This window comes from Pelophylax lessonae, assembly GCF_965119305.1.
Source record: "Pelophylax lessonae genome assembly, chromosome: 1".
Lineage (NCBI taxonomy): Eukaryota > Metazoa > Chordata > Amphibia > Anura > Ranidae > Pelophylax > Pelophylax lessonae.
Window position 1 is genome coordinate 665,170,669 of NC_138768.1, and position 18,756 is coordinate 665,189,424.

The window sequence follows — 18,756 nt, forward strand, 5'->3', positions numbered from 1 at the left end:
AAAGCCAGGTACTGAGGGATAGAGGTCTATCTGGATCAGTGATCCCTACTATGGTGAAGGCGAGGAAGTTGTCTTCCAGCAAGATATACTTTTGTACATGGAAAGCATACATTTCTTGGTGTGAGTCGATTGATGCTCATCCTCCATCCTTTTCTGTGGCTCGGATCTTAACCTTTCTTCAACAGGGCGTTGATCAGAAGTTGGCCTTGAGTACCATCAAGGGCCTGATGCCTGCCCTGGCAATCTTCTTTCAGTGACCCCCTAGCCACGCACTCTTTATTTCGTACCTTCATTCAGGGGGTTCAACACGTGGCTCCACAAGTACAGTCTCTTTTGCCACCATGGGATTTATAATTTAGTACTTTCGGTTCTCCAGAAACCTCCATTTGAGAATATCCAGGAGATTCCCTTGTTTGCGTTATCCCAGAAGGTGACATTCTGGTGGATTTTACCTCGGCCCGCAGGGTATCGGAATTGGCGGTGTTATCCTGTCGCAGTCCCTATTTGGTGGTCCATAGTTATAAGGTGGTTCTTCGCCCCTGTCCATCATTCCTGCCCAAAGTTGTCTCTGACTTACATTTCAATGAGGACATTGTGTTGTTTTCCTTGTATCCCAAGCTGGCTCATCCCTAGGAATTTGCTTTGCATATCGTGGATGTGGTTCGTGCGATTCGGGTGTATCTGGCAGCTACTGAGTCTTTTCGGAGGTCAAACACGCTTCTTTGGCGACCATCTCCAGATGGATCAGACAGACCGTGACTCAGGCGTATTCCATTAAATGTCAGGTTCCACCTTTCCCTGTCATGGCGCATTCTACTCGGATGCTGAGTGCTTCTTGGGCCTTCTGTCACCAGGCTTTAATATCGCAAGTTTGCAAGGTGGCCACTTGGTCGTCCGTGCATACCTTCAGAAAATTCTATGAGGTAGATACTTTGGCATTTGCGGATGCTTCTTTTGGTCGCAAAGTTTTGCAGGTTGCTGTTTTAAAGGGTCTGTTCCTTCTTGAGGGGTGTTTTTTTCTTTCTTAAACATTTATTTTTCAGACAGGGCTCCTATGTGTAGACTTGGGTTATTTTCCACACCCTTATTTTCCTAATAGATTGAGGAATAGGAGCTCCAAGGTGGTTTTCTCTGAAATACTGCCGATACCTCGAACCACACAGGATAGGCAGAAGGAGATTAGGGAACTTAACAAGTGGCTGAGGAACTGGTGTAGGAAGGAAGGGTTGGGGTTCCTGGAGAACTGACTTCTCAGTTGGCTACCGGCTCTTTAGTAAGGATGGGCTGCACCTTAATGGGGATGGTACAGCTCTTTTGGGGAGAAAGATGGCCACCAAGTTGGAAGGGATTTTAAACTAGGAGACAGGGAGAGAGCTCAGAAGTAGAGTTAGTCAGGAGGGAGCAAAGGACAGAAGGCAGTATTGGAGACAGCAGCGACAGTAGTTCTATCACGTCAATTGAGGGGTCTGTGCGGGAAAACCTCAGACCCAACAGGAATAAAAATAATCATCATTCACTATCAACTTCCACAAAACTAAGAGGGGTATATGCAAATGCCAGGAGCCTAGCTAATAAAATGGATGAGTTGGAAATGTTAGTACATGAGGAGGACATAGACCTTGTGGGAATAACGGAAACTTGGTTCGACCCCTCACATGACTGGCTGGCCAATATCCAAGGGCATTCGGGGGACCGGAAGGACAGGGTAGGAAAAAGAAGGGGAGGGGTATGTCTCTATGTCAAGAATAATGTAAGGGTGATGGAGAGGAGTGATATAATGGAAGGGATGAGTATGGAGTTAGAATCCGTGTGGGTAGAACTCCATAGGGAAGAAATAAAGGGAAAAGTAATTGTGGGGGTTTGCTATAGGCCACCCAACCAAAGGGAGCAGGTAGAGCTGGAATTTATATCACTGTTGGGTAAAGTGGCAAAGCTGGGATCAGTCATATTAGGGGACTTCAATTATCCGACATTGACTGGGAAGAGATGACTACACACTCACAGATGGCCCATCTCTTCGTAGAAACCTTACAGGACAACTACATGCCTCAGTTGGTGGATTCTCCTACTAGAGAAAATGCAGTGCTGGATCTATTGATCACTAATGACCCAGACCTAATCTCTGAGGTTGGAGTCCAGGACAACCTGGACTCTAGCGATCACAGGATGATCACATTTAGCGTAAATAACAATATAACTAGGCAAGAGGGGAACATAAGAACCCTAAACTTCAGAAGGGCAAACTTTCCTAAATTGTGCTCAATGATGGAGAAAATAAACTTGGACCAAACCCTAGGAACACTGACCACGGAGGAAAAATGGGAATGCTTTAGGAACATATTAAACAAATGCATCTCGCAGTGCATTCCTATAGGAAATAAATTTAGAAGAGACAAAGCCAAACCTGGCTTGCTAAACCGTAATGTTAAACTTATGAGGGGTAAAAAAAATGGCCTTCAAGAAATATAAATCAGAGGGCACAGTATCGGCTTTCGAGCAATACAAGGAAACAAATAAGAAAAGTAAATACGAAATCTAAATGGCTAAAATCAACTTTGGGAGACAAATAGCAGAGGATAGTAAAAAGAACCCCCAAAAAATTATTTAAATATATCAACAGCAAAAAAACTAGGGCAGAGCATATTGCACACATAATTAACGATGAGGGGAGGATGGTTACAGAGGACACTGAAAAAGCAACTGTGCTTATTGCTTTTTTCTCCTCCGTCTTTACACAGGAAAAGGAGGGGTACACTGACCATGACTGTATGGTTAGTAGTAATACACAGGACTTGCCGCTATGGCTAACAGAGGGTGAAATCAGGAAAAGGCTGCATAAAATTTACACAAATAAATCACCAGGCCCGGGTGGCGTACATCCGAGAGTACTCAAAGAACTTAGTAAGGTTATATCTAGACCACTGTTTCTGATCTGTGCTGACAGTATTATGACAGGAAATGTACTAGGGGATTGGAGGAAAGCTAACGTGATACTGATATTCAAAAAAGGCCAGAGGCATGTCCCAGGAAATTATAGGCCTGTCAGTCTGACATCGATAGTAGGTAAACTTCTGGAGGGGATGATATGGGACTATATCGTAGAGTTTGCTAAAGACAACAACATCATCATTAGTAATCAGCACGGGTTTACAAATGGGAGTTCTCGTCAAAACCAACCTCTTAACATTCTACGAGGAGGTGAGCTAGATAGGTGGAGACCTGTGGATGTGGTGTATCTGGATTTCGCTAAGGCGTTTGATACAGTTCCCCACAAGCGCTTAATTTATAAAATAAGGTCTGCAGGCATCGACCGCAAGGTTTGCTCTTGGATACGGAACTGGCTAAAAGGGCCAATGGGTGGTAATAAATAGCACTTACTCAGACTGGTCTGGGGTGGTAAGTGGGGTCCCCCAAGGCTCCGTCCTGGGACCAACCTTGTTCAATTTATTCATAAACAGCATTGAGGATGGGATCAGTAGTTCTATATCAGTTTTTGCAGATGACACAAAATTGGGCAGGGCAATAACTGCACAGCATGAAGCAGATATCCTACAGAATGACCTGAACAAAATAACAGAGTGGGCAACGACACGGCAAATGAGGTTTAATGTGGAGAAGTGTAAGGTTTTGCACTTGGGGACTAAAAACATAAAAGCACAATACACTTAAGGGGGGGAACCTTTGGGGGAATAAAAAATGGAGAAAGATCTGGGAGTCTTAGTAGAGGATAGACTAGGCAATAGCATGCAATGTCAAGCGGCAGCTGCCAAAGCAGGCAGAATATTGGAATGCATAAAAAAGGGATGTATTCCAGAGATAAAACTATAATTCTACCACTTTATAAAACTCTGGTCCGACCACATCTGGAGTATTCTGTCCAGTTCTGGTCGCCAGTCCTCAGGAGGGATGTATTGGAGCTGGAGAGAGTCCAGAGAAGGGCAACTAAACTAATTAGGGGATTGGGGACCTTAATTATGAAGAGCGTCTGCAATCGCTTGATTTATTCTCCCTGGAGAAGAGACTCCTGAGAGGGGACATGATAGCAATTTATAAATACCTCAATGGTGATCTCAGCATAGAAAAAAAGCTATTCAGTCTAAAGGATTGCATGAGGACTCGAGGGCATATAATGCGAATAGAGGAGAAGCGTTTTAACCTCAAGCAACGCAGGGGTTTCTTTACTGTTAGGGCTACACGATTGTGGAATTCTCTACCACAAGAGGTAGTTTCTGCGGGAAGTATGGCTACTTTCAAAAGACTCTTGGACGTACATCTCGAGGATCAGAACTTTCAGGGGTATGAGAGATGATTAGAGTCACACACACCTACACAGGTGGAACTGGATGGACTATTGTCTTTATTCAACCTCAACAACTATGTAACTATATGTAACCCACTAGTTATGATTTATTGAGCGCTGTGTCCGTCAATGAACTCATAGAAATAGATTGTACGGTAAGTACAAAAATCCCATTTTTCTTTGCAATTTTATGGATCATGCATATAGAAAATTGAGGACAGCAAACAGAAGGGTATTGTAGATAAAAGCAAAGTACTTCCAAATTAATACTATTTTCTTTTTTACTTTTCTTTAACTTGCCTATTTTAGCTGATTGTTCACAATCCTGTCTGTCCATTATGCAGGTATATGAGGTTCCCCTGTTTTAAAAGGTTCTCTGAGGGGCGAGGAATACTCCATAGTACTGTATCTGAGGGGTCTCAATCAAAAGAAACAAAACTATTTATTTCTGTGTTTTGGTGATCTAACCTTTGTCTTTGGGTATGAGTTATATTTTGTTTTATAAACTATAACAGATAACATTTTACTGCTGATTGTCCGCTGTGGTACTGCATGCTACAGAAGTACAAACCATGGCCTTTTCTGACAAAACCTGAAGTATTTAATTACTGAGCTGTTAAGTACTTTTTTTAAGCATACAAATTAAATTGACTTTACTTTTTTTGCATATAGTGTTTCATTTTTCTCTTTGCTTTCTTTGCTGTTTGTTCATTGCTGCTACCAAACAGCACAGCATGCTACCAGGACACAGAGTGCATTCTAATAAAGTAACCAAAATCACGAAGATTAAAATTTGCTGTGCTTTCTCGTAAATACTCATGTATTTCATAAATCACCAATGGTAATATCTCATTGCATAGAAAGGGAACCAGGATCCAGTATGGCTAATGAAAACTATAAACAATTTTTGGGCAGCTCTTTAATAGTTATGTGGGTGTATTTTAATAGAGATGGAATATTGGACTTGCATTAAAATCAGGCTGTCCTATATATGTAGCAGCACCTTCTGTATACGAAAAGATCATAAATAATATAATGTGTGTGTGTGTATATGTGTGTGTGTGTATATATATATATATATATATATATATATATATATATATATATACACATATATACAGTGGGGAGAACAAGTATTTGATACACTGCCAATTTTGCAGGTTTTCCTATTTACAAAGCATAAGTACTCTTCAACTGTAAGAAAATCCAGAAAATCACATTGTATGATTTTTTAAATAATTAATTTGCATTTTATTGCATGACATAAGAATTTGATCACCTACCAACCAGTAAGAATTCAGAGTCTCATAGACCTGTTATTTTTTCGTTAAGAAGCCCTCCTGTTCTCCACTCATTACCTGGATTAACTGCACCTGTTTGAACTTGTTACCTGTAAAAAAGACAACTGTCTACACACTCAATCAAACAGATTCCAACCTCTCCACATTGGCCAAGACCAGAGAGCTGTGTAAGGACATCAGGGATAAAATTGTAGACCTGCACAAGGGTGGGATGGCTACAGGACAATAGGCAAGCAGCTTGGTCGAGAAGGCAACAACTGTGGTGCAATTATTATACAATGGAAGAAATTCAAGATGACGGTAAATCTCCCTCGTAACAAGATGACGGTTATCTCCATTAGTAACACACTACGCCGTCATGGATTAAAATCCTGCAGCACACGCAAGGTCCCCCTGCTCAAGCCAGCGCATGTCCAGGCCCGTCTGAAGTTTGCCAATGACCATCTGGATGATCCAGAGGAGGAATGGGAGAAGGTCATGTCGTCTGATGAGACAAAAATAGAGCTTTTTGGTCTAAACTCCACTCGCCGTGTTTGGAGTAAGAAGGATGGGTACAACCCCAAGAACACCATCCCAACCGGGAAGCATGGAGGTGGAAGCATCATTCTTTGGGGATGCTTTTCTGCAAAGGGGACAGGATGACTGCACCGTATTGAGGGGAGGATGGATGGAGTCATGTATCGCGAGATCTTGCCCAACAACCTCCTTCCCTCAGTAAGAATATTGAAGATGGGTCGTGGCTGGGTCTTCCAGCGTGACAACGACCCGAAACACACAGACAGGGAAATTAAGGAGTGGCTCTGTAAGAAACATCTCAAGGTCCTGAGTGGCCTAGCCAGTCTCCAGACCTGAACCCAATAGAAAATCTTTGGAGGGTGCTGAATGTCGGTATTGCCCAGCGACAGCCCCGAAACCTGAAGGATCTGGAGAAGCTCTGTATGGAGCAGTGGGCCAAAATCCCTGCTGCAGTGTGTGCAAACCTGGTCAAGAACTACAGGAAATTTATGATCCCTGTAATTCCAAACAAAGGTTTCGGTGCCAAATATTAAGTTCTGCTTTTCTAAAGTATCAAATACTTATGTCATGCAATAAAGTGCTAATTAATTACTTAAAATACATACAATGTGATTTTCTGGATTTTGTTTTTCGATTCTGTCTCTCACAGTTGAAGAGTACCTATGATAAAAATTACAGACGTCTACATGCTTTGTAAGTAGGAAAACCTGCAAAATCAGCAGTGTATCCAATACTTGTTCGGCCCATTTTGTGTGTGTGTATGTATATATATGTGTGTGTGTGTGTGTGTATATATATATATATATATATATATATATATATATATATATATATATATATATATATATATAATTACAGGTAAGGCGAACGGCACTCAGAAGTCTTCCAGCTTTATGCAATCAGGCCTTACCACAGGCCACATATAAGAAAAAAGTCCAGGATGGCGGCACCCAAAATTGATTGAAAAGTAGAAGAAATATATACAAATATAAAATAGTTCCATGTCAACAGTTTCGGGCTAAACATGGTTCATGCCCTTCTTCAGGTAGGAACAATCATCAATGATCCACATTTCTCTTCTTCAATATATAATCATCTTACCCTGGGAATTAATTAGGCATTTAACTCTTACAACATACGAACCAGAGCATTATTTTTCCTTATACCCCTAATCTCAATTTGATGTCTGCATAGACTAAGTACACTTCACGTCGTAAAGAGGGCATCCAAGTTCACACCTATCCTCAAAATACAGATTTTTTACTAAAAACTAATACAATACAATAGTACAATATATTGCACATAGCCTGATCATAAAACTATCAATTATCCATAACCAAATATGGGTCACAGAAATAGATGTAAATCAAAGTCAGAATTTAACCCTCACGTCTTTTCAACTTCAATTCTCGATTACATCCCTGTCTATCATGAGGGATTACTTCAATGACCATAAAGCGGAGCTGAGCCACTGTGTGTTTCATTTTCACAAAGTGCCTTCCTAACGGGAGCTGAGGTAATTTATTGCATATAGAAAATTTGTCATATTCATGAAAGCGTTTGCATATGGGGGGCGACATTGGAACCCATAGACGCCCCCTTGAGCTGCCTATAATAGGTCTCTTTTGTACATAAAAACATTTTCCTCCAAGATACGCAAATGCTTTCATGAATATGATTGAAAATGCTTTGATTTATGGTAATGTTCTCTTTAACCACTTCCATACCGAGTCATAGTAATATGATGTCGGCATGGTGGTTGTACGGATCCGGGCGGGCGTCATATGACGTCCGCCCGCTCTAGCTGCTACTGCGCGCCCCCGGGGGCGCGCAGCGCGGCGATCGGGGGTGAGGCTCGTCCCTCGAACATAGCCCATCCCTGATCAAGGTAAACAGCCAATAGAAATTGGCTGTTTACCCCGTGATCAGCTGTGTCAATCACAGCCGATCACATGAGCGCTCCAGCACGAGCCGCTCGTTCTCTCTGCAATGCGCGCCCCCGGGGGCGCGCAGAGCAGCGATCGGGGACGAGGCTCATCCCTCGGACAGAGTCGATCCCCGATCTAGGTAAAGAGCCAATGAAATTGGCTCTTTACCACGTGACCGACTGTGTCCAATCACAGCCGGTCACAAATGTCAACAGAGAACACGGTAACTAGCTGTCACCGTGTTCTCCTCCTCACACACTGATCCTGTGTGAGGAAGAGAGTGTGGTAACAGCTAGTTACCAATCATAGTGCACCCCAAACACACTGATTGCCCCCCCCCAATAAAGAGCACCTGTCACTAGCCCATCAAAATACCCGAGTACCTGTCACCAGCCCATCAGGTACTCTGATGACAGGTACTCGGGTACTCTGATGACAGGTACCCGGGTACTCTGATGACAGGTACTTGGGTACTCTGATGACGGGTACTCGTGTACTCTGATGACGGGTACTCGTGTACTCTGATGACGGGTACTCGTGTACTCTGATGACAGGTACTCGGGTACTCTGATGACAGGTACCCGGGTACTCTGATGACAGGTACTCGGGTACTCTGATGACAGGTACTCGGGTACTCTGATGACAGGTACGCAGGTACTCTGATGACAGGTACTCGGGTACTCTGATGACGGGTACTCGGGTACTCTGATGACAGGTACTCGGGTACTCTGATGACGGATACTCGGGTACTTTGAGTACCTGTCAACGGAGTACCCGTCATCAGAGTACCTGAGTACCTGTCACCTACCCATCAGAGTACCCGAGTACCTTCCACCTGCTCATCAGAGTACCTGACGCCTGAAGTACCCGAGTACTTGCCGCCTGCTCATCAGTACCCATCACTACTCATCAGTACTCATCAGTACCTATCACGTATCAGTATCACCTATCAGTATCAGTACTACTCATCAGTACCTATCACCTGCCTGTCACCTGCCCATCAGAGTACCCGAGTACCTGTCACCTGCCTATCGGAGTACCCGAGTACCTGCCACCTGCTCATCATTTCCAGAGTACCTGTCACCTGCCCAACAAAGTACCCGAGTACCTGTCGCCCTTCATACAGCCACCATGTCTAAGTCCAAAGAGGTTTATATACGTCCTCCGTTTAAACCTAAATACCGGTGTTATGGCAGCAGATAGCTGCCATAACCCTGGTATTTTTTTAAACGGTGGACGGTTGGCTTTCCGATAAGGGTGGTCCCAGCGGCGGATTCGCCGTGGGATCACCCTTCTGGGATGGCGGAAGAGGTGCCCCCCCCCCCTCCCGCCGCGTCCGGTCCTTTTCCCCGCTTACCGGACCTGCCGGCAGCGGGGAAAACGATCCGGTCCCGGATCCTCACAGACAGGATGTCGAGTGAGGGCAAGCTTGCCCTCACTTGACTCTATGGTCTTGGAGGACCGGGGCTACGGAAAATGTTGTTGCCTAGCAACCGGTTTAAAGGTCCTTTTTTTTTTTTCATTTTATATAATAATTTTTTTTTTTTTTTTTTTCTTTCTATCTTTTAGTGTACTTGTGAGATCTGAGGACTTTTTGACCCCAGATCTCACAAAAAAGAGGTCCTGTCGTGCCTTTTTCTATTACAAGTAATGTTTACATTTCTTGTAATCGAAATAAAAATGATCCTTTTTTTTTTGTTTGTTAAACGGTGTAAAAATAAAAAATAATAAATAAAATAAATAGTAAAAAAAAAAAAAAAAATTAAAGCACCCTGTCCCCGTTAGCTCGCGCGCAGAAGCGAAGCATACGGAAACCCCGCCCACATATGTAAACAGTGTTCAAACCACACATGTGAGGTATCACCGTGATCGTTAGAGCAAGGGAAATAATTTGAGCCCTAGACCTCCTCTGTAACTCAAGGATGGCAACCTGTAGAAATTTTTAAATTGTCGCCTATGGGGATTTTTAAGTACCAAAGTTTGTCGCCATTCCGTGAGCGTGCGCAATTTTGAAACATGACATGTTGGGTATCTATTTACTCGGCGTAACATTATCTTTCACATTATGGAAAAAAATTGGGCTAACTTTACTGGTTTCTTATTTTTTAATTAAAAAATTGCGTTTGGAAGACCGCTGCGCAAATACGGTGTGATAAAAAATATTGCAATAATCTCCATTTTAATCTCTAGGGTCACTGCTAAAAAAAAATATATAATGTTTGGGGGTTCTAAGCAGTTTTCTAGCAAAACAACTGATTTTAGCTTGTAAATACCAAATGTCAAAAATAGGCCTAGGCAAGTGGCTAGGATGCATGATGATGCTCCTTGGATGTTAGGCCCCTCTATATGGCTAGGCTGTGAAAAAGTCTCACACATGTGGTATTGCCATACTCAGGAGGAGTGGCAGAATGAATTTTGGGGTGTCATTTTTGCTGTGTACATGCTATGTGTTAGGAATATCCTATAAATTGACAACTTTGTGTAAAAAAAAAAAGTTTTCATTTTTTTCCCACATTTTCCAAAAACCTGTGGAAAAAAATGACATGTTCAAAGGACCCATAATGCCTCATAGAATATACGTTGGAGTGTTTTCTTTCCAAAATGGGGTCATTTTGTGGACTTTTCCATTGTATTGGTGCTCTAGGTCCTTGAAAAGTGTGATAGGTAGTAAGAAAGTTTTATGTGTATTTATGCTCCTAGAACGCCTGAAGGTGCTTCTTGGACGTGGAGTATCTTTTTGTGGCCAGGCTGTGTAAAAGTCTCACACATGTGGTATCGCCATACTCGGAAGGAGTAGCAGAATGTATTTTTGGGTGTAATTTTTGCTGTGTACATGCTATGTGTTAGAAATAGCTTATAAATTGACAACTTTGTGGAAAAAAAAAGAAAAAAAAATTTTTTCTTCATTTTCCCAAGAATTGTGGGAAAAAATTACAACTTCAAAATACCCACCATGCCTCTTACTAAATACCTTGGACTGTCTACTTTACAAAAAGGGGTCATTTGGGCGGTATTTGTACTGTCCTGACATTTCAGGGCCTCAAGAAAGGAGATAGGCAGTCAGTACTTCTGGTGTGATCAATTTTCAGTAATTGGTACCATAGCTTCTAGACTCAATAACTTTCACACAGACTAAATAATATACACTAATTTGGGTTAATTTTACCAGAGACATGTAGCAGTATACATTTTGGCCCAAATGTATGAAGAAAAATTAATTTTTTGCAAAATTTTATAATTGAAACTAAAAAAAAGTTTTTTTTTTCAAAATTTTTGCTCTTTTTTTGCATATATCACGAAAAAAAAAAAAACCCAGTTGTGATCAAATACCACCAAAAGAAAGCTCTATTTGTGTGAAAAAAATGATAAAAAATTTGTTTGGTTACAGTGTAGCATGACTGAGCAATTGTCATTCAAAGTGTGAGAGTGCTGAAAGCTGAAAATTGGTCTGGGCAGGAAGGGTGTCAAACTGCTCTGTATGGAAGTGGTTAAAGAACAATTGCAAATGTTGGATTTGTTTTATTGATGACGTGTTTGCTGTGTAGGGTGACATTGATACCCTTTTTTCTTACATGCATATCTTAATCTCTTAGTACCAGGTCTAGAGTTTAATAATAATTATAGTCAAGAAGAAATGCCATTTTTAAATACATGCTTGAGAATTGAAGAGCGATTTATACAGAGGGACCTCTATGTAAAACTGACTGATCATAATCCGTTATTAGATCATAAAAGTTTTCATCAATCCCTAAGAGTCAGTTTACTTGGTTAAAAAGAATTGTAAGTGATCCTGTTCAAAGAGAAAAACGGCTTGATGAGATGGAAGATAAATTAGCAGGAAGGGGTTATCCTAGACAGATCATTAAAAAAGTAGGAAATGAGACATTAAAAAAAAGTTTTATAAGAGATGTGGGTAGGATATTACCATTTGTTTCACAGTATCATTCACATTCTGTACAAATAAGATTGTTAAAAAACATTGGTCCATCTTTAGGGAGAACTATCCACAGATTGATAAATTCCAACGTTTCCCTTTAGCGTCATATCGTAAGGGTAGGCCTATATATAGCAGATTGGTGAAGTCTGATCAATATCGGCAGAATACCAACATTACCAGAACCTTTTTAGGTCCCTCTAACAATGGATCATATTCCTGACTTAATTGTATCAAACGCAGTTCTATGATTAAAGGGAAGTTTTTGAACCATCCTCACCAAGGATATTCTTTACGTGATAAATTACCCTCAGCTCCCATTAGCAAGGTACTTTGTGCAAATGAAACACACAGCGGCTCATCTCCACTTTATGGTCATTGAAGCAGTCCCTCATGATAGACGGAGAGGTAATCGAGAATTGAAGTCGAAAAGACGTGAGGTTTATTGGATAAACTGGCTTGATAAATTCTGACTGATTTACATATTTTTCTGTGACCGATTTTTGGTTGTGGGTAATTGATAGTTTTATGATCAGGCTATGTGAACAAAAAGTTCCCTGTGCAAACACAGGAAAAAGAAGCTATATGGTAGACAAAAAAAGTATACAGAGGGAAGATCCAATAAAAAATGAAAACTTTTAATGATGCAAAAATAAGCAATAATCCAGATGCCCTGGCTGAAACATAATGTGAGTGCTAACACATAGATAGGAGGCAACCTTTGCACATAAAAACAAAAAACAAGACACGAAACGAACATACTTGACGACGCGTCTAGACGCCAGGTGCTCCTTGCATTCAGATGGAATTCCAACAGCACCACCGTATCAATCCCTGTGTCAATACAATATATGACTAGGAATTCCTTCGATGGCAAGCCCCTGGGACCTCGAGCTGTGGTGGGCCTGGGAAGGTGCAAGTGGGAGATGTGAGAAGAAAGGAGGGGAAAAGGGATGTGAACCTCAGATGAATGGATCCGTGGCACAATGGCCAATGTCAACTATGTATCATATCAAGTATAGCATGATGGTATAAAGTCTAGTCTATTAGAGTGTTAAAAACTGCAAGCCTTGGTGAGTGAATACTGGGAAAGAATAGTTCATGCAGAGATGGAACAGTAAATGCAGTAATGAAACTTCAAGCCCCTCAGAAGATTAATGTATTAATCTTCTTCCCATAATATGTGGAGGGTAACGGATATAACTTGTAGACTCTTCACCAGTATATACCGTCTCTCACTTGCCCCAATATGGAACTAAGCCAAAACCATGGCTATATTATCCGGGGTATGGCTGGCAGTACACTGACAGAAGGAGGTCCCCTGTGTGTCGGTTTCAAAATGATGCAGCATATGGAAGTATGCATGAAGACAACCTGGTAAGTTCAAGTGTTACTTTACCGGCTCTGCACACTGCGTAGCTTCGTCTGGACGTCGGATGGTTCGCTGCCGGTTCCTTTTCAATGTGTCTCCGGCAGTGAAACCACCCTCATATTTCTGGTAAAACCACCCTCATATTTCTGGTAAAGGAACAGTTTCCATTCTATATGCTGATTTACTGATATTAGGGGATAAACAGTGTGAGTCCTGGTACAAGTAAAAACATCTTGTTCGTGTCCATATATATCAAAACTAGTTACATTTTATTTGTCGGTACAAAGTGTCTCTCCATGTGTCTCAATTAATATATCATCCACATACATTTGTAGGGAGATCACAACAAAAAGGAGAAGGAAAGGAAAAAAGGGGAAACGGGAGGGGCGTAGATGGAAGGCAAATGGAAGGATACAAGAGATATATAAAGAAAGAGGGCTATAGAAAGAAGGTGACCAGATGGATATGTATAGAAGTCATGATATGGGTTATCATTAGAAGGGAACTGATAGCAGACATTTAAAAAAATAGCAACAACAGACCTGTCATATATTTAAAGAGAAATATGTATTGTAGGGTGCATGACAAATGTCAATGACAAATACCACATTCTAAGTGCAGTTGTGTTCAAAATTATTCAACCCCCCAATGCTGTAAAGGGTTTAGGGAATTTAGTGTACATTTGTAATTGTATTCAGAATGAAATCCTACAAGGACTTCTTAAAGAACCATATGCAACTAAATTTACATCAGTTGGTTTTGTAATACAGTAGTTAATGTTTCTTTTGTGAATTCTTCATTGACACAATTATTCAACCCCTTAAAGACTACCACTCTGAAGAACAGAGGTTCATTGAAGTGTTTTCAATCAGGTATTGAAAACACCTGTGGATGTTAGGGAGCAGCAATAAAGCCTAATAAGCACCAATTAGGCAGCTTTAAAATGACTGTGATACTCAGCTTCTTCTAGACATTTACTGGTGTGGTTACAAACATGGTTAAGTCAAGAGAATGGTCCAGGAAGACAAGAGAAGAGTGTAACGCTCCTGCGTTTTTATTGTAAGCTGGATTTGCAGCTGCAGAATCTCCACTCAGTAGTCATGTAGAGATGTGTTGGAATACCAGATCCAACTCTCCAGACTCATCACTGTGGGCCTGTCTGCTTCAGCATACAGCTATACACACACTCCATAAGATGTTCCTGGAGTGATAGGATGTATATGATAGTATGGAGGTGATGTGCTGAAGGGACAGGTGTGAGCAGTGACAGTAATGGTAAGCACTTGATAGTAATGTTCAGGAGAGTAGTAGATGGTAATAGGTAGAATGCAGATAGGTTAGTAATCATGTATGGTAACAGGTGGTAAGGATAGCAGATGACATAGACAGGATAGACTAACCCAGTGCAAGGATAGATGGTAGTAGACTCAAGAGCTAGCAATCAATGTAACAGTGCAGATGGTAGAATTAGTATGCATAGATAGTAACAGTCCTTAATGTGCAGAAGATGATAGTGTGTTAGTTATGGAGGATTCCCCTGTGGGGTACTTATCACTAGTAAGGTTTAGTAAGTAGAGGGGTCCAGTAGTGAGGGAGTGATCCGGTAGCGAGATACGGGATCAGATGCGAGGTTCCGGTCTGTTCCAGGTAAAGGCAAATAGCTGGAGGTTCCGACAGCAAGACAAGGCTTGTGAGCATGTAGACACACATTGAACGAACAACGTGAGAGAGAATGCTGGCGATTGAAATAGCCGCTCAGCGATGACGTCATCCGTCTTAAAGGTGTATGCGTTCCACCTAACTAGAGAGGTGGGACGCAATGTTTTGAAAGGAAAATGGTAAATAAGGGTACCAAAGGTACCAGAATCTTACAAAGAGGTGATTACTCTTCACAGAAAGGGCAATGGCTATAAGAAGATTGCAAAGATGTTAAACATACCAAGAGACACCATAGGAAGCATCATTCGCAAATTCAAGGCAAAGGGCACTGTTGAAACGCTACCTGGTCGTGGCAGAAAGAAGATGCTGACTTCGACTGCTGTGCGCTACCTGAAGCGTAGAGTGGAGAAAAGTCTCACTGAGAAAAGATTTGTCAGATGTGGGTACTGAAGTTTCTGCTCAGACAATACGGCGCACACTGCGTAATGAAGGCCTCCATGCCAGAACTCCCAGGCGCACCCCCTTGCTGTCTCCAAAGAATAAGAAGAGTCAACTGCAGTATGCCAAAAGTCATGTGGACAAACCACAGAAGTTTTGGGATAGTGTTCTGTGGACTGATGAAACAAAATTAGAACTGTTTGGGCCCATGGATCAACGCTATGTTTGGAGGAGGAAGAACAAGGCCTATGAAGAAAAGAACACCTTGCCTACTGTGAAGCATGGCGGGGGTCAATCATGCTTTGGGGCTGTTTTGCTTCTGCAGGTACAGGGAAGCTTCAGCGTGTGCAAGGTACCATGAATTCTCTTCAGTACCAGGAGATATTGGATGACAATGTGATGCAGTCCGTCACAAACCTGAAGCTTGGGAGACGTTGGACCTTTCAACAGGACAATGATCCCAAGCATACCTCCAAGTCCACTAGAGCATGGTTGCAGATTAAAGGCTGGAACATTTTGGAGTGGCCATCACAGTCACCAGACTTCAATCCGATTGAGAACCTCTGGTGGGACTTAAAGAAAGCAGTTGCAGTGCACAACCTAAGAATGTGACTGAACCGGAGGCTTTTGCCCATGACGAATGGGCGAAGATACCCGTAGATCGCTGCAAGACACTTGTGTCAAGCTATGCTTCACGTTTAAAAGCTGTTATAACTGTAAAAGGATGTTGTACTAAGTACTAAGATTGAATGTCACTTGGGGGTTGAATAAAACTGATAATGATGTGAGCACAGAAAAGACATTTGTGGTTATTTCATTATAAATGTTATGTTCTATTTGTCTGATCTACACGTGCCTCTTTGATTTAATTGTAAGCAGGATGACTGAATGATTAAAATCAATGTCAAACTGGCCAAAACAATCAATTTCAGTGGGGGTTGAATAATTTTGAACACAACTGTAGTTAGTAATCCATTTATTAAAATATGGAGATTTCAACCTGTGTATCCATCATTTTTCTTTCTGCAGTAGTATCAGGTTGAAATCACCTCTTCTCTGAGGTAATTTTAACGTGTAAATTCCTTTAACTCGTACCCCTTCTAGGTTTCCGTTTTGAAATTCTGCGAAATGTCTTGCTAGTGGCTTTTCTGGATCTTTTTCTTTTATCTCCCTCATGTGTTCTCCTATCCTGATCTTCAGTTGACGCTTTGTTTTGCCTATATACATTTTATTACACGGACAAGTTAACATACAGTGGGTACGGAAAGTATTCAGACCCCCTTAAATTTTTCACTCTTTGTTATATTGCAGCCATTTGCTAAAATCATTTAAGTTCATTCTTCTTCCTCATGAATGTACACATAGCACCCCATACTGACAGAAAAACACAGAATTGTTGACATTGTTGCAGATTTATTAAAAAAGAAAAACTGAAATATCACATGGTCCTAAGTATTCAGACCCTTTGCTCAGTATTTAGTAGAAGCCCCCTTTTGATCTAATACAGCCAGGAGTCTTTTTGGGAAAGAAGCAACAAGTCTTTCACACCTGGTTTTGGGGATCCTCTGCCATTCCTCCTTGCAGATCCTCTCCAGTTCTGTCAGGTTGGATGGTAAACGTTGGTGGACAGCCATTTTTAGGTCTCTCCAGAGATGCTCAATTGGGTTTAAGTCAGGGCTCTGGCTGGGCCATTCAAGAACAGTCACGGAGTTGTTGTGAAGCCACTCCTTCGTTATTTTAGCTGTGTGCTTAGGGTCATTGTCTTGTTGGAAGGTAAACCTTTGGCCCAGTCTGAGGTCCAGAGCACTCTGGAGAAGGTTTTTGTCCAGGATATCCCTGTACTTGGCCGCATTCATCTTTCCCTCGATTGCAACCAGTCGTCCTGTCCCTGCAGCTGAAAAACACCCCCACAGCATGATGCTGCCACCACCATGCTTCACTTTTGGGACTGTATTGGACAGGTGATGAGCAGTGCCTGGTTTTCTCCACACATACCGCTTAGAATTAAGGCCAAAAAGTTCTATTTTGGTCTCATCAGACCAGAGAATCTTATTTCTCACCATCTTGGAGTCCTTCAGGTGTTTTTTAGCAAACTCCATGCGGGCTTTCATGTGTCTTACACTGAGGAGAGGCTTCCGTCGGGCCACTCTGCCATAAAGCCCGACTGGTGGAGGGCTGCAGTGATGGTTGACTTTCTACAACTTTCTCCCATCTCCTGACTGCATCTCTGGAGCTCAGCCACGGTGATCTTTGGGTTCTTCTTTACCTCTCTCACCAAGGCTCTTCTCCCCCGATAGCTCAGTTTGGCCGGACGGCCAGCTCTAGGAAGGGTTCTGGTCGTCCCAAACGTCTTCCATTTGAGGATTATGGAGGCCACTGTGCTCTTAGGAACCTTAAGTGCAGCAGAAATCTTTTTTTGTAACCTTGGCCAGATCTGTGCCTTGCCACAATTCTGTCTCTGAGCTCTTCAGGCAGTTCCTTTGACCTCATGATTCTCATTTGCTCTGACATGCATTGTGATCTGGAAGGTCTTATATAGACAGGTATGTGGCTTTCCTAATCAAGTCCAATCAGTATAATCAAACACAGCTGGACTCAAATGAAGGTGTAGAACCATCTCAAGGATGATCAGAAGAAATGGAAAGCACCTGAGCTAAATATATGAGTGTCACAGCAAAGGGTCTGAATACTTAGGACCATGTGATATTTCAGTTTTTCTTTTTTAATAAATCTGCAACAATGTCAACAATTCTGTGTTTTTCTGTCAGTATGGGGTGCTATGTGTACATTCATGAGGAAGAAGAATGAACTTAAATGATTTTAGCAAATGGCTGCAATATAACAAAGAGTGAAAAATTTAAGGGGGTCTGAATACTTTCCGTACCCACTGTATATTTAGCCTTGATTGTAGAACAATTGATCAGATCACGGATCTAATAGTCCTTTTCTCCCATGGAGTCCTAGAAGGTATCTGTTCTGTCTACATATGGGCAAACCTGACATCTTCCGCACGGGAACATCCCCTTACTTCTAGGGAATTGCGATAGCCATGTCTCTTCTGGTTCTTTTAAGAATTCAGATTTAATTCATATATCTCCCAGATTTCTGGCCCTACGTGCCACCAACTTGGGTGCTGGGCCTGCTAAGCTGGCTAATCCTGGTGGTTTAGTCAGGATCCCCCAATTTTTTTTAATATCCTATATACTGTGTCCCACTGAGCACCAAATTGTGTTATTATCCTTGTGGGGTTTACATTATTTTGTGTTGGATCGCTTTTTGTCTTCTTTCTTATCAATAGGATTTAGTAT

General features: G+C 41.8%; 1 protein-coding gene across 2 annotated transcripts in view; it reads left to right on the top strand.

Annotated features, from left to right (window-relative positions):
• The window catches only part of ARHGAP10 (Rho GTPase activating protein 10), a 704,315-nt gene that overhangs the window by 548,410 nt on the left and 137,149 nt on the right, over positions 1-18,756 (top strand). The window lies entirely within an intron of this gene.